The 23,383-nt window shown below is 41.0% G+C and overlaps 7 non-coding genes across 7 annotated transcripts; 5 read left to right on the forward strand and 2 right to left on the reverse strand.

Annotated features, from left to right (window-relative positions):
• Positions 1-2,499: 2,499 nt before the first annotated feature.
• Positions 2,500-2,573, forward strand: trnat-agu (transfer RNA threonine (anticodon AGU)). Its single transcript has one exon. It is a non-coding gene; the product is annotated as a tRNA-Thr (tRNA).
• A 4,868-nt stretch (positions 2,574-7,441) lies between these two features.
• On the forward strand, positions 7,442-7,515 carry trnat-agu (transfer RNA threonine (anticodon AGU)). Its single transcript has one exon. It is a non-coding gene; the product is annotated as a tRNA-Thr (tRNA).
• A 4,865-nt stretch (positions 7,516-12,380) lies between these two features.
• On the forward strand, positions 12,381-12,454 carry trnat-agu (transfer RNA threonine (anticodon AGU)). The gene has a single exon. It is a non-coding gene; the product is annotated as a tRNA-Thr (tRNA).
• A 605-nt stretch (positions 12,455-13,059) lies between these two features.
• Positions 13,060-13,141, reverse strand: trnal-aag (transfer RNA leucine (anticodon AAG)). The gene has a single exon. It is a non-coding gene; the product is annotated as a tRNA-Leu (tRNA).
• Positions 13,142-17,322: 4,181 nt separating this feature from the next.
• Positions 17,323-17,396, forward strand: trnat-agu (transfer RNA threonine (anticodon AGU)). Its single transcript has one exon. It is a non-coding gene; the product is annotated as a tRNA-Thr (tRNA).
• A 4,865-nt stretch (positions 17,397-22,261) lies between these two features.
• On the forward strand, positions 22,262-22,335 carry trnat-agu (transfer RNA threonine (anticodon AGU)). Its single transcript has one exon. It is a non-coding gene; the product is annotated as a tRNA-Thr (tRNA).
• A 605-nt stretch (positions 22,336-22,940) lies between these two features.
• trnal-aag (transfer RNA leucine (anticodon AAG)) lies at positions 22,941-23,022 on the reverse strand. Its single transcript has one exon. It is a non-coding gene; the product is annotated as a tRNA-Leu (tRNA).
• Between the last annotated feature and the right edge of the window lie 361 nt (positions 23,023-23,383).

A 23,383-nucleotide genomic window follows, 5' to 3' on the forward strand; every position in this document is an offset into this window, starting at 1 on the left:
CCCAACTTTGATGAATCTTCACTCTCGGACTGCACTTTAACTGGCAGTATTGTTAACTGACAAAACTGCCAGCAATAACTTTTGACATAAGGCAGAAAGTAAAACGCCAGTTTAAAATAAAACTACGTCATAACATAGAATACGCAGCGAAGCGGGAGTCTCTGGCCAATTCAACCACGGACTGCTGCTCCCCAACACAGGGAGGTGTTCTCCTTTACAACCCTGTTGAAAAACTGCCACATGACCTCTCACTGGCCGGAAAATGACGTCACTCCACCATCAGAAGACCAGTACATCCTCAATTACATCGTGGTCATATGACAGGTACAAGATACCCGGGGGTACGTAACAACATTTTGTTATATCGCAGCTCCCTCAACAACGTTTCACAGTCAACTGGAGGGCAAGAATTGTAGGTGACGCAGCAGAATTTTCCAGTCTGATCTGAAACAAAAACACATCACATCGGCTTCCCCTCCTATCGACGGCAGCGCGATGCCGATCTTCTGCTGCAGCAGTGTGGTTCCGGAGAAGATCCCGTGAGCGGTTTTATGCGTAACGTCCCCGGGAGCACAGTGCCACATCCTGACATTGACAGCAGAATTCTGGATTCCTTGCAAATTCCGCAGTGATTAAAATAGAATTTGTAGAACAACCAATGTGTCTCTTGCTTATGGTTGCGGGGATTTCCATTTTCCTCATGAAACCCGAATTAATTCATCTGAATGGAGTGACGTTTTCAGATCCCTCCATGAACCAGGCATCCTGCTGCAACATTTCTGCGTCGCTTCGGATCGCACGGTTGTTCCTCATTTAGTAATGATTATTGACAGTTGGCTAACCAATGTGAGATACTGTACCGATACCTACAGTATCATAAAAACACACCAAATGCTTTTCTTCAAGAAAGTCTTCCACCACCGTCCAATTCACATTTATGACACTATGACTCTATTTAGCAGGAGGAGCATTAAAATTCCCCGATTATTAGCAAACAAATTTGTAGCATTACTTTGTAAGCCTAAAAGGGCAAGAGTAAACAATGAAAGAAAGAAAAGAACAGAAGACAAACATGCGACCACTTCTCTGACCGTTAGCAAGAAATGTGATCATTAACACATCTTTGGAGTCTGAATATTATTTATCCCTCCAAGTCTGATCTGCAGAGGTTTGTAATTTTCAATATAATTTTACTTTTTTTATGTCCTACTTTTAGTCTGTGCTGTACAAGTCACTGCTTCTGCTTTGAAAGTGAGAAATTTTTGTTCATCAGCAATCAACCAATTCTTTGTTGGCAGATCATGCACTTTACACGCCTGACTGTAATCCATCTGTATTCTGGATATTCATAGCTCTGAAAAGCACAGTCTTCTGCACTTTCTGCAGAGTCTCTGCATGTGAGATGCCTGCCTATTTCTTCCTGAATGCGCTGCTCTGCCACAGATTTCTAACTTACCGGACACTCTGCATTAGCAGAGCCTTGTTCTCCTTCAGTAGGTTCAAGAACAGTTGCTTCCCCTCAATCAGCTGTCTCTTGCACAAAACAGGCTAACAATGCTCATTCTGTAACTAGTGTTCCCACAACCAATGATATCTCTTTAGGGATTCTTTTTCTTGTTATTTCATGATCTCGTGATTTATTGCTATTTATTTATATTTGCGTTTTCACAGCTTTTTGTTCATTGATCCTGTTTACAGTTACTGTTCTATAGATTGCTGAGTATACCCGCAGGAAAAAGAACCTCACTGTTGGATGTATTTGGTGACATGCACCGATAATAAATTTTACTTTGAACTTTGAAATACCTTTTGGTCTAATGACTTCTCCATTATTTCCATACTGAGGACTGAATACTGACTGGATTCCCATACACTAAAATGGCTACACGTGATAGAGTTTGCTTAGTGTTTTCCTTTATCAATATCCAGAGGTCCCACCAGGATCTCCTTTTAGAGAAAGACATGGCATGTGACCGGAATATGTGTAAGGGAGCACTCCGGATCTAGTGATAATATTTCCATTTGTTTCAGGATAATTATAGAGAAGGATAGGTCTGGTCCTTGGATTGAAATCATAAATTGGAGAAAGGCCAAATTGATGGCATCAGAAAGGATTGGGAGAGGTTGCTTTCTGACAAATGGAGGTTTTTCATAGGAGGCCTTAAAAGCGAAACTTCGGGAGCAATAAATTTGTATGCCCCTGGCAGAATAAAACAGGAGGCTATCAGGTTTAGGGGATCTCGGTGTTCCAGAAATAGAGCACATAGTTACGAAGAAGTAGGTGTGTAGCAGGTATAGGCAGAAAGGGATAAATAATGTACTTGAGAGGGGGTGAACATTTATTTCGCAGGCAGACTATATAGGGGTGATTTTCTCAGTAGGGTCTACTTTGATTTACGTCGTCTTTACAGTTTGAATCCGAAACAATTCCCTCGCTAGTCGATGAAGAACAGTTAATGCAAATTAACTATCGTCATTACAGTTGCCTTTTAGTGTGAGGGTTCCGTGGCTTAACTGGTCAAAGCGCCTGTCTAGTAAACAGGAGATCCTGGGTTCAACTCCCAGCGGAGCCTTCAAGTTATGGGGTGAATTGCCAAGGGAAGAAAGCTACGAAGCAGAAATATGCTCACTGCAAATCATAAATTACACTTCAAGGAACGGAACATATTATTCCTCGAAAATGTGGTAAGTCTGGTGCTCTCTGCGGAACAAGAAGCAGGACGATGGAGTCATATATAGATATTTTTGCTGTAGCGTTTTTACATTGTTGGTCAGCTTTACTAAATTGCCCGGTCTTACTGAGGAATATCACACTGAGTTTCATACATCTTTCCTGTTGAACTCCGAAGAGTTCGCTCCCTTTTTGAAGAAACCGGACAGACGGTGTCACTGAAATGAAGTCAAATACATATTGATGTTAATTACTTTTTCACCCACTTCTCTCGTTAAATAGAGGTCCCGAATCCCACCCATCCACACGATGCCCTGCCTGATCTAGAGTGTACAACAGTCACACAATTATTTAGTTGGCCATGACACCAATATACTGTAGTATTATCCAGGAATATAGTCATGATGATTTGTGATTCTTATATTTAGCTCTGCAAAACGTTTCTGGTTTCACTTTAATACCACAACTGAAACCCTGGCGGAAAAGAACAAATACTTGTACGTACTCTGCAATGGCAGTGGTGGGATTCGAACCTTGGAGACTGGAGCCTTAATCCAGCGCTTTAGACCGCGCGGCCACACTACCACGTTTTTTAAACTGTTACACAGTGACGTGATTTGTTGCTGACCTTAAACTGCACAGCGTATCATCGGTATAATAATTAGAAATATTCTCCCACATACTATGCTTGAGGTTCCGTGCATTTTCCATTTTTTCCAACCCAAAGCATTCCAGAGGGAACACTGGTACAGAGTTGCCTCTTCAAATTGCCGAGTGCCAGATGTCACTGTCAGTATTCTCTGTATATTCCTGGAACCGTAGGGATAAATATTCACATTTCCAGCCAAGGCGAATAGTAAAATCACCCCCTAACGACCGATGTTGTCTCATTCAGCGAACTTTGCACGAGTACGCCAAAATGTTGCAAGGTTTTCATTCACATGAACCAATCCCAGCGCCGCGCCCTGACATTTCAAATTAAAACACTCACGTTGACAACGGTTCTCGAAACCTATATTTGGCTCTTTCTGGGATATTTAAAGCTGATCGAAAATACAAAAACAAACCTCCAATATGAGTTGAAACGGATTTTGTGAAGTTGTTTTAGGATTAAATAGCATTGACTTGCAATTACACCGCACCTGACACTGTTCCATCTGCACTGTCCAAATTTTTAATTTAAAAAGTGATGAAGATTACAATCTTCAAACAGTGCTTCTGCAGGGACAAGGTACCAGGTCATTTGGACACTTGTCTGTTTGTGAGGTGACAAATTCCAGGTTGTTTCCTGAACCAAGGGAAATACAAAACAAATCAGCAGGAAGCAAACTGCGCAGCTCTGTCATTCAATCACGTCATAGCTGATCAGTTGTCTGCCCAACTCCTCACTTCCACCGATCTTGTTAATTTATCGTTTACTTTTTCATTAATCATTTATTTCCCAACTTATGAATAGTGGAGGACTCTATCTCCTCGGCATTTTGCCTAATTAATTCAGTGGATGAAAGAAATGAGATCCTCTGATTGACATGTTTTGTGAATGACTCGATTACTTCAATCCATGACTTAAATTGTTCGATTCTCTGCCATCACACTACAACAGCCCCTCCAATTCCAACCGTATTTGTCATTGTGGAGAAAATACCTTCTCTGGAAGCAAAAACTGTTATTGAATTATTACTTAATCACTAATTAGTAGAAGTTCAACACGCTTGCCTTTGCACCACGGAGCCCACAGTTACATCCATTAGTGCAGAAAGATAAACTTACTGAAGAGCAGACTGCAATTTATGGAAAACTATCTTCCGTCTGCCCTCGTTTCATTCAGGTAGAGGGAAAACTAGCAACAATCCAGCAACAATGAATATATTTGAGACAGGTTTTTTAAAAAAAAATAACAAATAAAACATTTATTGAACACTGCTAAAAAAAAAAAAAATCCCAAAGTAAAGAAGCGACTAACTTAACCGGAATTCAGCTGCCATACGGCAGCTAGAACAGTTCTTAAAGCAAGAAATGCGAACTCTGTTCTTTAAAGTAGTATTGCAAAAAGTCCAATACGATTTACAATCAACTAAAGGAAAGACTTTCCTTGAATTAAATCCTTTTTTGTGACGTTACTGCTGATCGCAGCCGAAGTATGCTTTGCTGAGGGATTTACCATTGAAGGAAATTAAACGGCCTAAAGGCACTGGCCTCTCCCTGGCGAAAATCTGCATCCAACTCTTTCTGCTCACACGCGACATCAACTTTCCTAGATCTTTCAGCTTCCCCAACTTCGATGAATCTTCACTCTCGGACTGCACTTTAACTGGCAGTATTGTTAACTGACAAAACTGCCAGTAATAACCTTTGATATAAGGCAGAAAGTAAAACGCCACTTTAAAATAAAACTGCGTCATAACATAGAATACGCAGCGAAACGGGAGTCTCTGGCCAATTCAACCACGGACTGCCGCCCCCCAACACTGGGATGTGTTCTCCTTTAAAACCCTGTTGAAGAACAGCCTCATGATCTCTCACTGGCCGGAAAATGACGTTACTCCACCATCAGAAGACCATTACCTCTTGTCCAGTACATCCTCAATTACATCGTGGTCATATGACAGGTACAAGATACCCGCGGGTACGTAACACCATTTTGTTATATCCATGCTTCCTCAACAACGTTTCACAGTCAACTAGAGGGCAAGAATTGTAGGTGACGCTGCAGAATTTTCCAGTCTGATCTGAAACAAAAACACATCACATAGGCTTCCCCTCCTATCGACAGCAGCGCGATTCCGATCTTCTGCTGCAGCAGTGTGGCTCCGGAGAAGATCCCGTGAGCGGTTTTCAGCGTAACTTCCCCGGGAGCACCGTGCCACATCCTGACATTGACCGCAGAATTCTGGATTCCTTGCAAATTCCGCAGTGATTAAAATAGATTTTGTAGAACAACCAATGTGTCTCTTGCTTATGGTTGCGGGGATTTCCATTTTCCTCATGAAACCCTAATTAATTCACCTGAATGGAATGACGTTTTCAGATACCTCCGTGAACCAGGCATCCTGCTGCAACATTTCTGCGGCGCTTCAGATCGCACGGTTGTTCTTCATTTAGTAATGTTTATTGGCAGTTGGCTGACCAATGTGAGATACAGTACCGATACTTACAGGGTCATACAAACACACCAAATACTTTTCTTCCAGAAAGTCTTCCACCACAGTCCAATTCACATTTATGTCACTGTGACTCTATTTAGCAGGAGGAGCATTAAACTTCCCTGATTATTAGCAAACAAACTTTTAGCTTTACTTTGTAAGCCTAAAAGGGCGGGAGTAAACAATGAAAGAAGGAAGAGAACAGAAGACAAACATGCGAACACTTCTCTGACCATTAGCAAGAAATGTGATCATTAACACATCTTTGGAGTCTGAATATTATTTATCCCTCCGTCTTTGATCTGCAGAGGTTCGTAATTTTCAATATCAGTTTACTTTTTTGTGTCCTACTTTTAGTCTGTGCTGTACAAATTACTACTTCTGCTTTGAAAGTGAGAAATTTTTGTTCATCAACAATCAACGAATTCTTTGAAGGCAGATCATGCACTTTACACACCTGACTGTAATCCATCTGTATTCTGGATATTAATAGCTCTAAAAAGCACAGTCTTCTGCACTTTCTGCAGAGTCTCTGCATGTGAGATGCCTATTTTTTTCCTGAATGCGCTGCTCTACCACAGAATTCTTATTTACAGGAGACCCTGTATTAGCAGTGCTTTGTTCCCCTTCACTAGGTTCAAGAATACTTACTTCCCCTCAAACACCTGTCTCTTGCACAAATCAGGCTAACTACTAACATTCTGTAACTAGTGTTCCCACAACCAATGATCTCTCTTTAAGAAGTCTTTTTCTTGTTATTTCATGATCTCGTGATTTATTGCTATTTATTTATAATTGCGTTTTCACAGGTACTTGTTCATTGATCCTGTTTACAGTTACTGTTCTATAGATTGCTGAGTATACCCGCAGGAAAAAGAACCTCACTGTTGGATGCATGTGGTGACATTCACCGATAATGAATTTTACTTTGAACTTTGAAATACCTTTTTGGCCTAATGACTTCTCCATTACTACCATAGTGATGACTGGATTCCCATACACTAAAAATGCTACATGTGATAGGGTTTGCTTAGTGTTTTCCTTTATCAATATCCAGAGGTCCCACCAGGATCTCCTTTTAGAGGAAGGCATGGCATGTGACCGGAATATGTGTAAGGGAGCACTTTGGATCCAGTGATAATATTTTCATTTGTTTCAGGATAACTATAGAGAAGGATGGGTCTGGTCCTTGGGTTGAAATCATAAATTGGAGAAAGGCCAAATTGATGGCATCAGAAAGGATTGGGAGAGGTTGCTTTCTGACAAATGGAGGTTTTTCATAGGAGGCCTTAAAAGCGAAACTTCGGGAGCAATAAATTTGTATGCCCCTGGCAGAATAAAACAGGAGGCTATCAGGTTTAGGGGATCTCGGTGTTCCAGAAATAGAGCACATAGTTACGAAGAAGTAGGTGTGTAGCAGGTATAGGCAGAAAGGAATAAATAATGTACTTGAGAGGGGGTGAACATTTATTTCGCAGGCAGACTATATAGGGGTGATTTTCTCAGTAGGGTCTACTTTGATTTACGTCGTCTTTACAGTTTGAATCCGAAACAATTCCCTCGCTAGTCGATGAAGAACAGTTAATGCAAATTAACTATCGTCATTACAGTTGCCTTTTAGTGTGAGGGTTCCGTGGCTTAACTGGTCAAAGCGCCTGTCTAGTAAACAGGAGATCCTGGGTTCAACTCCCAGCGGAGCCTTCAAGTTATAGGGTGAATTGCCAAGGGAAGAAAGCTGCGAAGCAGAAATATGCTCACTGCAAATCATAAATTACACTTCAAGGAACGGAACATATTATTCCTCGAAAATGTGGTAAGTCTGGTGCTCTCTGCGGAACAAGAAGCAGGACGATGGAGTCATATATAGATATTTTTGCTGTAGCGTTTTTACATTGTTGGTCAGCTTTACTAAATTGCCCGGTCTTACTGAGGAATATCACACTGAGTTTCATACATCTTTCCTGTTGAACTCCGAAGAGTTCGCTCCCTTTTTGAAGAAACCGGACAGACGGTGTCACTGAAATGAAGTCAAATACATATTGATGTTAATTACTTTTTCACCCACTTCTCTCGTTAAATAGAGGTCCCGAATCCCACCCATCCACACGATGCCCTGCCTGATCTAGAGTGTACAACAGTCACACAATTATTTAGTTGGCCATGACACCAATATACTGTAGTTTTATCCAGGAATATAGTCATGATGATTTGTGATTCTTATATTTAGCTCTGCAAAACGTTTCTGGTTTCACTTTAATACCACAACTGAAACCCTGGCGGAAAAGAACAAATACTTGTACGTACTCTGCAATGGCAGTGGTGGGATTCGAACCTTGGAGACTGGAGCCTTAATCCAGCGCTTTAGACCGCGCGGACACACTACCACGTTTTTTAAACTGTTACACAGTGACGTGATTCGTTGCTGACCTTAAACTGCACAGCGTATCATCGGTATAATAATTAGAAATATTCTCCCACATACTATGCTTGAGGTTCCGTGCATTTTCCATTTTTTCCAACCCAAAGCATTCCAGAGGGAACACTGGTACAGAGTTGCCTCTTCAAATTGCCGAGTGCCAGATGTCACTGTCAGTATTCTCTGTATATTCCTGGAACCGTAGGGATAAATATTCACATTTCCAGCCAAGGCGAATAGTAAAATCACCCCCTAACGACCGATGTTGTCTCATTCAGCGAACTTTGCACGAGTACGCCAAAATGTTGCAAGGTTTTCATTCACATGAACCAATCCCAGCGCCGCGCCCTGACATTTCAAATTAAAACACTCACGTTGACAACGGTTCTCGAAACCTATATTTGGCTCTTTCTGGGATATTTAAAGCTGATCGAAAATACAAAAACAAACCTCCAATATGAGTTGAAACGGATTTTGTGAAGTTGTTTTAGGATTAAATAGCATTGACTTGCAATTACACCGCACCTGACACTGTTCCATCTGCACTGTCCAAATTTTTAATTTAAAAAGTGATGAAGATTACAATCTTCAAACAATGCTTCTGCAGGGACAAGGTACCAGGTCATTTGGACACTTGTCTGTTTGTGAGGTGACAAATTCCAGGTTGTTTCCTGAACCAAGGGAAATACAAAACAAATCAGCAGGAAGCAAACTGCGCAGCTCTGTCATTCAATCACGTCATAGCTGATCAGTTGTCTGCCCAACTCCTCACTTCCACCGATCTTGTTAATTTATCGTTTACTTTTTCATTAATCATTTATTTCCCAACTTATGAATAGTGGAGGACTCTATCTCCTCGGCATTTTGCCTAATTAATTCAGTGGATGAAAGAAATGAGATCCTCTGATTGACATGTTTTGTGAATGACTCGATTACTTCAATCCATGACTTAAATTGTTCGATTCTCTGCCATCACACTACAACAGCCCCTCCAATTCCAACCGTATTTGTCATTGTGGAGAAAATACCTTCTCTGGAAGCAAAAACTGTTATTGAATTATTACTTAATCACTAATTAGTAGAAGTTCAACACGCTTGCCTTTGCACCACGGAGCCCACAGTTACATCCATTAGTGCAGAAAGATAAACTTACTGAAGAGCAGACTGCAATTTATGGAAAACTATCTTCCGTCTGCCCTCGTTTCATTCAGGTAGAGGGAAAACTAGCAACAATCCAGCAACAATGAATATATTTGAGACAGGTTTTTTAAAAAAAAATAACAAATAAAACATTTATTGAACACTGCTAAAAAAAAAAAAAATCCCAAAGTAAAGAAGCGACTAACTTAACCGGAATTCAGCTGCCATACGGCAGCTAGAACAGTTCTTAAAGCAAGAAATGCGAACTCTGTTCTTTAAAGTAGTATTGCAAAAAGTCCAATACGATTTACAATCAACTAAAGGAAAGACTTTCCTTGAATTAAATCCTTTTTTGTGACGTTACTGCTGATCGCAGCCGAAGTATGCTTTGCTGAGGGATTTACCATTGAAGGAAATTAAACGGCCTAAAGGCACTGGCCTCTCCCTGGCGAAAATCTGCATCCAACTCTTTCTGCTCACACGCGACATCAACTTTCCTAGATCTTTCAGCTTCCCCAACTTCGATGAATCTTCACTCTCGGACTGCACTTTAACTGGCAGTATTGTTAACTGACAAAACTGCCAGTAATAACCTTTGATATAAGGCAGAAAGTAAAACGCCACTTTAAAATAAAACTGCGTCATAACATAGAATACGCAGCGAAACGGGAGTCTCTGGCCAATTCAACCACGGACTGCCGCCCCCCAACACTGGGATGTGTTCTCCTTTAAAACCCTGTTGAAGAACAGCCTCATGACCTCTCACTGGCCGGAAAATGACGTTACTCCACCATCAGAAGACCATTACCTCTTGTCCAGTACATCCTCAATTACATCGTGGTCATATGACAGGTACAAGATACCCGCGGGTACGTAACACCATTTTGTTATATCCATGCTTCCTCAACAACGTTTCACAGTCAACTAGAGGGCAAGAATTGTAGGTGACGCTGCAGAATTTTCCAGTCTGATCTGAAACAAAAACACATCACATAGGCTTCCCCTCCTATCGACAGCAGCGCGATTCCGATCTTCTGCTGCAGCAGTGTGGCTCCGGAGAAGATCCCGTGAGCGGTTTTCAGCGTAACTTCCCCGGGAGCACCGTGCCACATCCTGACATTGACCGCAGAATTCTGGATTCCTTGCAAATTCCGCAGTGATTAAAATAGATTTTGTAGAACAACCAATGTGTCTCTTGCTTATGGTTGCGGGGATTTCCATTTTCCTCATGAAACCCTAATTAATTCACCTGAATGGAATGACGTTTTCAGATACCTCCGTGAACCAGGCATCCTGCTGCAACATTTCTGCGGCGCTTCAGATCGCACGGTTGTTCTTCATTTAGTAATGTTTATTGGCAGTTGGCTGACCAATGTGAGATACAGTACCGATACTTACAGGGTCATACAAACACACCAAATACTTTTCTTCCAGAAAGTCTTCCACCACAGTCCAATTCACATTTATGTCACTATGACTCTATTTAGCAGGAGGAGCATTAAACTTCCCTGATTATTAGCAAACAAACTTTTAGCTTTACTTTGTAAGCCTAAAAGGGCGGGAGTAAACAAGGAAAGAAGGAAGAGAACAGAAGACAAACATGCGAACACTTCTCTGACCATTAGCAAGAAATGTGATCATTAACACATCTTTGGAGTCTGAATATTATTTATCCCTCCGTCTTTGATCTGCAGAGGTTCGTAATTTTCAATATCAGTTTACTTTTTTGTGTCCTACTTTTAGTCTGTGCTGTACAAATTACTACTTCTGCTTTGAAAGTGAGAAATTTTTGTTCATCAACAATCAACGAATTCTTTGAAGGCAGATCATGCACTTTACACACCTGACTGTAATCCATCTGTATTCTGGATATTAATAGCTCTAAAAAGCACAGTCTTCTGCACTTTCTGCAGAGTCTCTGCATGTGAGATGCCTATTTTTTTCCTGAATGCGCTGCTCTACCACAGAATTCTTATTTACAGGAGACCCTGTATTAGCAGTGCTTTGTTCCCCTTCACTAGGTTCAAGAATACTTACTTCCCCTCAAACACCTGTCTCTTGCACAAAACAGGCTAACTACTAACATTCTGTAACTAGTGTTCCCACAACCAATGATCTCTCTTTAAGAAGTCTTTTTCTTGTTATTTCATGATCTCGTGATTTATTGCTATTTATTTATAATTGCGTTTTCACAGGTACTTGTTCATTGATCCTGTTTACAGTTACTGTTCTATAGATTGCTGAGTATACCCGCAGGAAAAAGAACCTCACTGTTGGATGCATGTGGTGACATTCACCGATAATGAATTTTACTTTGAACTTTGAAATACCTTTTTGGCCTAATGACTTCTCCATTACTACCATAGTGATGACTGGATTCCCATACACTAAAAATGCTACATGTGATAGGGTTTGCTTAGTGTTTTCCTTTATCAATATCCAGAGGTCCCACCAGGATCTCCTTTTAGAGGAAGGCATGGCATGTGACCGGAATATGTGTAAGGGAGCACTTTGGATCCAGTGATAATATTTTCATTTGTTTCAGGATAACTATAGAGAAGGATGGGTCTGGTCCTTGGGTTGAAATCATAAATTGGAGAAAGGCCAAATTGATGGCATCAGAAAGGATTGGGAGAGGTTGCTTTCTGACAAATGGAGGTTTTTCATAGGAGGCCTTAAAAGCGAAACGTCGGGAGTAATAAATTTGTATGCCCCTGGCAGAATAAAACAGGCTATCAGGTTTAGGGGATCTCGGTGTTCCAGACATAGAGGACATAGTTACGAAGAAGTAGGTGTGTAGCAGGTATAGGTAGAAAGGAATAAATAATGTACTTGAGAGGGGGTGAACTTTTATTACGCAGGCAGACTATATAGGGGTGATTTTCTCAGTAGGGTCTACTTTGATTTATGTCGTCTTTACAGTTTGAGTCCGAAACAATTCCCTCGCAAGTAGATGAAGAATAGTTACTGCAAATTAACTATCATCATTACATTTGCCTTTTAGTGTGAGGGTTCCGTGGCTTAACTGGTCAAAGCGCCTGTCTAGTAAACAGGAGATCCTGGGTTCAACTCCCAGCGGAGCCTTTGTGCTATGGGGTGAATGCCATGGGAAGAAAGCTACGAAGCAGAAAATGCTCACTGCAAATCATAAGTTACACTTCAAGGAATGAAACATATTATTCCTCGAAAATGTGGTAAGTCTGGTGCTCTCTGCGGAGCAAGAAACACGACGACGGAGTCATATATCGATATTTTTGCTGTAGTGTTTTTACATTGGGTGGTCAGCTTTACTAAATTGCCTGGTCTTACTGAGGAATATCCCATTGAGTTTCATACATCTTTCCTGTTGAACTCCGAAGAGTTCGCTGCCTATTTCAAGAAACCGGAAAGACGGTGTCACTGAAATGATGTCAAATACATATTGATGTTAATTACCTTTACACCCGCTACTTTCGTTAAATAGAGCTCACGAATCCCACCCTTCCACCCGATGCCCTGCCTGATCTAGAGGGTACAGCAGTCACCCAATTATTTAGTTGGCCATGACACCGATATACTGTAGTATTATCCAGGAACATAGTCATGATGATTTGTGATTATTATATTTAGCTCTGCAAAACGTTTCTGGTTTCACTTTAATACCACAACTGAAACCCTGTCAGAAAAGTACAAATACGTGTACTCTGCAATGGCAGTGGTGGGATTCGAACCCACGCCTCCTTGGAGATTGGAGCCTTAATCCAGCGCCTTAGACCGCTCGGCCACACTACCACGTTTTTTAGCTGATACACAGTGACGTGATTTGTTGCTGACCTTAATCTTCAAAGCGTATCATCGGTATAATAATTTGAAATATTCTTCCACATACTATGCTTGAGGTTCCGTGCATTTTCCATTTTTTTCCAACCCAAATCATTCCAGAGGGAACACTGGTACAGAGTTGCCTCTTCAAATTGCCGAGTGCCAGATGTCACTGCCAGTATTCTCTGTATATTCTTGGAACCGTAGGGATAAATATTCACATTTCCAGACAAGGCGAATAGTAAAATCACCCACTAACGACCGATGTTATCTCATTCAGCGAACTTTGCACGAGTACGCCAAAATGTTGCAAGGTTTTCATTCACTTTAACCTATCCCAGTGCCGCGCCCTGACATTTCAAATTTAAACACTCACGTTGACAACGGTTCTCGAAACCTATACTTGGCATTTTCTGGGATATTTAAAGTTATTCGAAAATTCAAACACAAACCTCCAATATGAGTTGAAACAGATTGTGAAGTTGTTTTAGGATTAAATAGCACTGACTTGCAAATACACCGCACCAGACACTGTTCCACCTGTACTGTCCAAATTTTTAATTTAAAAAGTGATGAAGATTACAAGCTTCAAACAGTGCTTCTGCGGGGACTAGGTACCAGGTCATTTGGACACTTGTTTGTGTGGTGACATATTCCAGGTTATTTCCTGAACCACGGGAAATACAAAACAAATCAGAAGGAAGAGGACTGCGCAGTTCTGTCATTCAATCTCATCCTAGCGGTTACGTTGTCTGCCCAACTCGTCACTTCCACCGATCTTGTTAATTTATCGTTTTCTTTTTCATTAATTATTTATTTCCCGCCTTATGAATAGTGGACGACTCTATCTCCTCCACATTTTGCCTAATTAATTCAGTGGATGACAACGACCTGAAAGAAATGGGAACTTCTGTTTGCTATGTTTTGTGAATGACTCGATTACTTCAAACCATGACTTACATTGTTCGATTCTCCGCCATCACACGACATCAGCCACTGGAATTCCAACCGTATTTGTCATTGTGCAGAAAATACCAGCTCTGTAAGTAAAAACTGCTTTTTTACTTATTACGTAATCACTTATCAGTAGAGATTCAACTGGCTTGCCTTTGCACAACAGAGCCCTCAGTTACTTCCTTTAGTGCAGAAAGATAAACTTACTGAAGAGCAAACAGCAATTAATGGAAAACATTCTTTTGTCTGCCCTCGTTTCACTCAGGACGACGGAAAACTAGCAACAATCCAGCAACAATGAATATATTTGAGACAGTTTTTTTTTAAAATAACAAATAAAACATTTATTCAACACTGCTAAAAAAATCACAAAGTAAAGAAACGACAAACTTAACCGGAAGTCAGCTGCCATACGGCAGCTAGAACAGTTCTTAAAGCAAGAAATGCGAACTCTGTTCTTTAAAGTAGTATTGCAAAAAGTCCAAAATTATTCACAGCCAAATAAAGGAGAGACTTCCCTTGAATTAAAACCTCTTTTGTGACGTTACTGCTGATCCCAGGCGAAGTATGCTTTGCTGAGGGATTTACATTGAAGGAAATAAAACGGCCTAAAGACACTGACCACTCCCTGGCGAAACTCTGCATCCAACTCTTTCTGCTCACACGCGACATCAACTTTACTCGATCTTTCAGCTTCCGCAACTTCGATGATCTTTCACTCTCGGACTGCACTTTAACTGGCAGTATTGTTAACTGACAAAACTGCCAGCAATAACCTTTGATTTAAGGCAGAAAGTAAAATTCCACTTTAAAATAAAACTGCGTCATAACATAGAATACGCAGCGAAACGGGAGTCTCTGGCCAATTCAACCACGGACCGCTGCCCCCCCAACACTGGGAGGTGTTCTCCTTTAAAACCCTGTTGAAAAACTGCCACATGACCTCTCACTGGCCGGAAAATGACGTCACTCCACCATCAGAAGACCAGTACATCCTCAATTACATCGTGGTCATATGACAGGTACAAGATACCCGGGGGTACGTAACAACATTTTGTTATATCGCAGCTCCCTCAACAACGTTTCACAGTCAACTGGAGGGCAAGAATTGTAGGTGACGCAGCAGAATTTTCCAGTCTGATCTGAAACAAAAACACATCACATCGGCTTCCCCTCCTATCGACGGCAGCGCGATGCCGATCTTCTGCTGCAGCAGTGTGGTTCCGGAGAAGATCCCGTGAGCGGTTTTCTGCGTAACGTCCCCGGGAGCACAGTGCCACATCCTGACATTGACAGCAGAATTCTGGATTCCTTGCAAATTCCGCAGTGATTAAAATAGAATTTGTAGAACAACCAATGTGTCTCTTGCTTATGGTTGCGGGGATTTCCATTTTCCTCATGAAACCCGAATTAATTCATCTGAATGGAGTGACGTTTTCAGATCCCTCCATGAACCAGGCATCCTGCTGCAACATTTCTGCGTCGCTTCGGATCGCACGGTTGTTCCTCATTTAGTAATGATTATTGACAGTTGGCTAACCAATGTGAGATACTGTACCGATACCTACAGTATCATAAAAACACACCAAATGCTTTTCTTCAAGAAAGTCTTCCACCACCGTCCAATTCACATTTATGACACTATGACTCTATTTAGCAGGAGGAGCATTAAAATTCCCCGATTATTAGCAAACAAATTTGTAGCATTACTTTGTAAGCCTAAAAGGGCAAGAGTAAACAATGAAAGAAAGAAAAGAACAGAAGACAAACATGCGACCACTTCTCTGACCGTTAGCAAGAAATGTGATCATTAACACATCTTTGGAGTCTGAATATTATTTATCCCTCCAAGTCTGATCTGCAGAGGTTTGTAATTTTCAATATAATTTTACTTTTTTTATGTCCTACTTTTAGTCTGTGCTGTACAAGTCACTGCTTCTGCTTTGAAAGTGAGAAATTTTTGTTCATCAGCAATCAACCAATTCTTTGTTGGCAGATCATGCACTTTACACGCCTGACTGTAATCCATCTGTATTCTGGATATTCATAGCTCTGAAAAGCACAGTCTTCTGCACTTTCTGCAGAGTCTCTGCATGTGAGATGCCTGCCTATTTCTTCCTGAATGCGCTGCTCTGCCACAGATTTCTAACTTACCGGACACTCTGCATTAGCAGAGCCTTGTTCTCCTTCAGTAGGTTCAAGAACAGTTGCTTCCCCTCAATCAGCTGTCTCTTGCACAAAACAGGCTAACTATGCTCATTCTGTAACTAGTGTTCCCACAACCAATGATATCTCTTTAGGGATTCTTTTTCTTGTTATTTCATGATCTCGTGATTTATTGCTATTTATTTATATTTGCGTTTTCACAGCTTTTTGTTCATTGATCCTGTTTACAGTTACTGTTCTATAGATTGCTGAGTATACCCGCAGGAAAAAGAACCTCACTGTTGAATGTATTTGGTGACATGCACCGATAATAAATTTTACTTTGAACTTTGAAATAACTTTTGGCCTAATGACTTCTCCATTATTTCCATACTGAGGACTGAATACTGACTGGATTCCCATACACTAAAATGGCTACACGTGATAGAGTTTGCTTAGTGTTTTCCTTTATCAATATCCAGAGGTCCCACCAGGATCTCCTTTTAGAGAAAGACATGGCATGTGACCGGAATATGTGTAAGGGAGCACTCCGGATCTAGTGATAATATTTCCATTTGTTTCAGGATAATTATAGAGAAGGATAGGTCTGGTCCTTGGATTGAAATCATAAATTGGAGAAAGGCCAAATTGATGGCATCAGAAAGGATTGGGAGAGGTTGCTTTCTGACAAATGGAGGTTTTTCATAGGAGGCCTTAAAAGCGAAACTTCGGGAGCAATAAATGTGTATGCCCCTGTCAGAATAAAACAGGAGGCTATCAGGTTTAGGGGATCTCGGTGTTCCAGAAATAGAGCACATAGTTACGAAGAAGTAGGTGTGTAGCAGGTATAGGCAGAAAGGAATAAATAATGTACTTGAGAGGGGGTGAACATTTATTACGCAGGCAGACTATATAGGGGTGATTTTCTCAGTAGGGTCTACTTTGATTTACGTCGTCTTTACAGTTTGAATCCGAAACAATTCCCTCGCTAGTCGATGAAGAACAGTTAATGCAAATTAACTATCGTCATTACAGTTGCCTTTTAGTGTGAGGGTTCCGTGGCTTAACTGGTCAAAGCGCCTGTCTAGTAAACAGGAGATCCTGGGTTCAACTCCCAGCGGAGCCTTCAAGTTATGGGGTGAATTGCCAAGGGAAGAAAGCTACGAAGCAGAAATATGCTCACTGCAAATCATAAATTACACTTCAAGGAACGGAACATATTATTCCTCGAAAATGTGGTAAGTCTGGTGCTCTCTGCGGAACAAGAAGCAGGACGATGGAGTCATATATAGATATTTTTGCTGTAGCGTTTTTACATTGTTGGTCAGCTTTACTAAATTGCCCGGTCTTACTGAGGAATATCACACTGAGTTTCATACATCTTTCCTGTTGAACTCCGAAGAGTTCGCTCCCTTTTTGAAGAAACCGGACAGACGGTGTCACTGAAATGAAGTCAAATACATATTGATGTTAATTACTTTTTCACCCACTTCTCTCGTTAAATAGAGGTCCCGAATCCCACCCATCCACACGATGCCCTGCCTGATCTAGAGTGTACAACAGTCACACAATTATTTAGTTGGCCATGACACCAATATACTGTAGTTTTATCCAGGAATATAGTCATGATGATTTGTGATTCTTATATTTAGCTCTGCAAAACGTTTCTGGTTTCACTTTAATACCACAACTGAAACCCTGGCGGAAAAGAACAAATACTTGTACGTACTCTGCAATGGCAGTGGTGGGATTCGAACCTTGGAGACTGGAGCCTTAATCCAGCGCTTTAGACCGCGCGGCCACACTACCACGTTTTTTAAACTGTTACACAGTGACGTGATTCGTTGCTGACCTTAAACTGCACAGCGTATCATCGGTATAATAATTAGAAATATTCTCCCACATACTATGCTTGAGGTTCCGTGCATTTTCCATTTTTTCCAACCCAAAGCATTCCAGAGGGAACACTGGTACAGAGTTGCCTCTTCAAATTGCCGAGTGCCAGATGTCACTGTCAGTATTCTCTGTATATTCCTGGAACCGTAGGGATAAATATTCACATTTCCAGCCAAGGCGAATAGTAAAATCACCCCCTAACGACCGATGTTGTCTCATTCAGCGAACTTTGCACGAGTACGCCAAAATGTTGCAAGGTTTTCATTCACATGAACCAATCCCAGCGCCGCGCCCTGACATTTCAAATTAAAACACTCACGTTGACAACGGTTCTCGAAACCTATATTTGGCTCTTTCTGGGATATTTAAAGCTGATCGAAAATACAAAAACAAACCTCCAATATGAGTTGAAACGGATTTTGTGAAGTTGTTTTAGGATTAAATAGCATTGACTTGCAATTACACCGCACCTGACACTGTTCCATCTGCACTGTCCAAATTTTTAATTTAAAAAGTGATGAAGATTACAATCTTCAAACAGTGCTTCTGCAGGGACAAGGTACCAGGTCATTTGGACACTTGTCTGTTTGTGAGGTGACAAATTCCAGGTTGTTTCCTGAACCAAGGGAAATACAAAACAAATCAGCAGGAAGCAAACTGCGCAGCTCTGTCATTCAATCACGTCATAGCTGATCAGTTGTCTGCCCAACTCCTCACTTCCACCGATCTTGTTAATTTATCGTTTACTTTTTCATTAATCATTTATTTCCCAACTTATGAATAGTGGAGGACTCTATCTCCTCGGCATTTTGCCTAATTAATTCAGTGGATGAAAGAAATGAGATCCTCTGATTGACATGTTTTGTGAATGACTCGATTACTTCAATCCATGACTTAAATTGTTCGATTCTCTGCCATCACACTACAACAGCCCCTCCAATTCCAACCGTATTTGTCATTGTGGAGAAAATACCTTCTCTGGAAGCAAAAACTGTTATTGAATTATTACTTAATCACTAATTAGTAGAAGTTCAACACGCTTGCCTTTGCACCACGGAGCCCACAGTTACATCCATTAGTGCAGAAAGATAAACTTACTGAAGAGCAGACTGCAATTTATGGAAAACTATCTTCCGTCTGTCCTCGTTTCATTCAGGTAGAGGGAAAACTAGCAACAATCCAGCAACAATGAATATATTTGAGACAGGTTTTTTAAAAAAAAATAACAAATAAAACATTTATTGAACACTGCTAAAAAAAAAAAAAATCCCAAAGTAAAGAAGCGACTAACTTAACCGGAATTCAGCTGCCATACGGCAGCTAGAACAGTTCTTAAAGCAAGAAATGCGAACTCTGTTCTTTAAAGTAGTATTGCAAAAAGTCCAATACGATTTACAATCAACTAAAGGAAAGACTTTCCTTGAATTAAATCCTTTTTTGTGACGTTACTGCTGATCGCAGCCGAAGTATGCTTTGCTGAGGGATTTACCATTGAAGGAAATTAAACGGCCTAAAGGCACTGGCCTCTCCCTGGCGAAAATCTGCATCCAACTCTTTCTGCTCACACGCGAAATCAACTTTCCTAGATCTTTCAGCTTCCCCAACTTCGATGAATCTTCACTCTCGGACTGCACTTTAACTGGCAGTATTGTTAACTGACAAAACTGCCAGTAATAACCTTTGATATAAGGCAGAAAGTAAAACGCCACTTTAAAATAAAACTGCGTCATAACATAGAATACGCAGCGAAACGGGAGTCTCTGGCCAATTCAACCACGGACTGCCGCCCCCCAACACTGGGATGTGTTCTCCTTTAAAACCCTGTTGAAGAACAGCCTCATGACCTCTCACTGGCCGGAAAATGACGTTACTCCACCATCAGAAGACCATTACCTCTTGTCCAGTACATCCTCAATTACATCGTGGTCATATGACAGGTACAAGATACCCGCGGGTACGTAACACCATTTTGTTATATTCATGCTTCCTCAACAACGTTTCACAGTCAACTAGAGGGCAAGAATTGTAGGTGACGCTGCAGAATTTTCCAGTCTGATCTGAAACAAAAACACATCACATAGGCTTCCCCTCCTATCGACAGCAGCGCGATTCCGATCTTCTGCTGCAGCAGTGTGGCTCCGGAGAAGATCCCGTGAGCGGTTTTCAGCGTAACTTCCCCGGGAGCACCGTGCCACATCCTGACATTGACCGCAGAATTCTGGATTCCTTGCAAATTCCGCAGTGATTAAAATAGATTTTGTAGAACAACCAATGTGTCTCTTGCTTATGGTTGCGGGGATTTCCATTTTCCTCATGAAACCCTAATTAATTCACCTGAATGGAATGACGTTTTCAGATACCTCCGTGAACCAGGCATCCTGCTGCAACATTTCTGCGGCGCTTCAGATCGCACGGTTGTTCTTCATTTAGTAATGTTTATTGGCAGTTGGCTGACCAATGTGAGATACAGTACCGATACTTACAGGGTCATACAAACACACCAAATACTTTTCTTCCAGAAAGTCTTCCACCACAGTCCAATTCACATTTATGTCACTATGACTCTATTTAGCAGGAGGAGCATTAAACTTCCCTGATTATTAGCAAACAAACTTTTAGCTTTACTTTGTAAGCCTAAAAGGGCGGGAGTAAACAAGGAAAGAAGGAAGAGAACAGAAGACAAACATGCGAACACTTCTCTGACCATTAGCAAGAAATGTGATCATTAACACATCTTTGGAGTCTGAATATTATTTATCCCTCCGTCTTTGATCTGCAGAGGTTCGTAATTTTCAATATCAGTTTACTTTTTTGTGTCCTACTTTTAGTCTGTGCTGTACAAATTACTACTTCTGCTTTGAAAGTGAGAAATTTTTGTTCATCAACAATCAACGAATTCTTTGAAGGCAGATCATGCACTTTACACACCTGACTGTAATCCATCTGTATTCTGGATATTAATAGCTCTAAAAAGCACAGTCTTCTGCACTTTCTGCAGAGTCTCTGCATGTGAGATGCCTATTTTTTTCCTGAATGCGCTGCTCTACCACAGAATTCTTATTTACAGGAGACCCTGTATTAGCAGTGCTTTGTTCCCCTTCACTAGGTTCAAGAATACTTACTTCCCCTCAAACACCTGTCTCTTGCACAAAACAGGCTAACTACTAACATTCTGTAACTAGTGTTCCCACAACCAATGATCTCTCTTTAAGAAGTCTTTTTCTTGTTATTTCATGATCTCGTGATTTATTGCTATTTATTTATAATTGCGTTTTCACAGGTACTTGTTCATTGATCCTGTTTACAGTTACTGTTCTATAGATTGCTGAGTATACCCGCAGGAAAAAGAACCTCACTGTTGGATGCATGTGGTGACATTCACCGATAATGAATTTTACTTTGAACTTTGAAATACCTTTTTGGCCTAATGACTTCTCCATTACTACCATAGTGATGACTGGATTCCCATACACTAAAAATGCTACATGTGATAGGGTTTGCTTAGTGTTTTCCTTTATCAATATCCAGAGGTCCCACCAGGATCTCCTTTTAGAGGAAGGCATGGCATGTGACCGGAATATGTGTAAGGGAGCACTTTGGATCCAGTGATAATATTTTCATTTGTTTCAGGATAACTATAGAGAAGGATGGGTCTGGTCCTTGGGTTGAAATCATAAATTGGAGAAAGGCCAAATTGATGGCATCAGAAAGGATTGGGAGAGGTTGCTTTCTGACAAATGGAGGTTTTTCATAGGAGGCCTTAAAAGCGAAACGTCGGGAGTAATAAATTTGTATGCCCCTGGCAGAATAAAACAGGCTATCAGGTTTAGGGGATCTCGGTGTTCCAGACATAGAGGACATAGTTACGAAGAAGTAGGTGTGTAGCAGGTATAGGTAGAAAGGAATAAATAATGTACTTGAGAGGGGGTGAACTTTTATTACGCAGGCAGACTATATAGGGGTGATTTTCTCAGTAGGGTCTACTTTGATTTATGTCGTCTTTACAGTTTGAGTCCGAAACAATTCCCTCGCAAGTAGATGAAGAATAGTTACTGCAAATTAACTATCATCATTACATTTGCCTTTTAGTGTGAGGGTTCCGTGGCTTAACTGGTCAAAGCGCCTGTCTAGTAAACAGGAGATCCTGGGTTCAACTCCCAGCGGAGCCTTTGTGCTATGGGGTGAATGCCATGGGAAGAAAGCTACGAAGCAGAAAATGCTCACTGCAAATCATAAGTTACACTTCAAGGAATGAAACATATTATTCCTCGAAAATGTGGTAAGTCTGGTGCTCTCTGCGGAGCAAGAAACACGACGACGGAGTCATATATCGATATTTTTGCTGTAGTGTTTTTACATTGGGTGGTCAGCTTTACTAAATTGCCTGGTCTTACTGAGGAATATCCCATTGAGTTTCATACATCTTTCCTGTTGAACTCCGAAGAGTTCGCTGCCTATTTCAAGAAACCGGAAAGACGGTGTCACTGAAATGATGTCAAATACATATTGATGTTAATTACCTTTACACCCGCTACTTTCGTTAAATAGAGCTCACGAATCCCACCCTTCCACCCGATGCCCTGCCTGATCTAGAGGGTACAGCAGTCACCCAATTATTTAGTTGGCCATGACACCGATATACTGTAGTATTATCCAGGAACATAGTCATGATGATTTGTGATTATTATATTTAGCTCTGCAAAACGTTTCTGGTTTCACTTTAATACCACAACTGAAACCCTGTCAGAAAAGTACAAATACGTGTACTCTGCAATGGCAGTGGTGGGATTCGAACCCACGCCTCCTTGGAGATTGGAGCCTTAATCCAGCGCCTTAGACCGCTCGGCCACACTACCACGTTTTTTAGCTGATACACAGTGACGTGATTTGTTGCTGACCTTAATCTTCAAAGCGTATCATCGGTATAATAATTTGAAATATTCTTCCACATACTATGCTTGAGGTTCCGTGCATTTTCCATTTTTTTCCAACCCAAATCATTCCAGAGGGAACACTGGTACAGAGTTGCCTCTTCAAATTGCCGAGTGCCAGATGTCACTGCCAGTATTCTCTGTATATTCTTGGAACCGTAGGGATAAATATTCACATTTCCAGACAAGGCGAATAGTAAAATCACCCACTAACGACCGATGTTATCTCATTCAGCGAACTTTGCACGAGTACGCCAAAATGTTGCAAGGTTTTCATTCACTTTAA

The sequence above is a fragment of the Hypanus sabinus genome, chromosome 24 (genome assembly GCF_030144855.1).
Source record: "Hypanus sabinus isolate sHypSab1 chromosome 24, sHypSab1.hap1, whole genome shotgun sequence".
Classification (NCBI taxonomy): domain Eukaryota; kingdom Metazoa; phylum Chordata; class Chondrichthyes; order Myliobatiformes; family Dasyatidae; genus Hypanus; species Hypanus sabinus.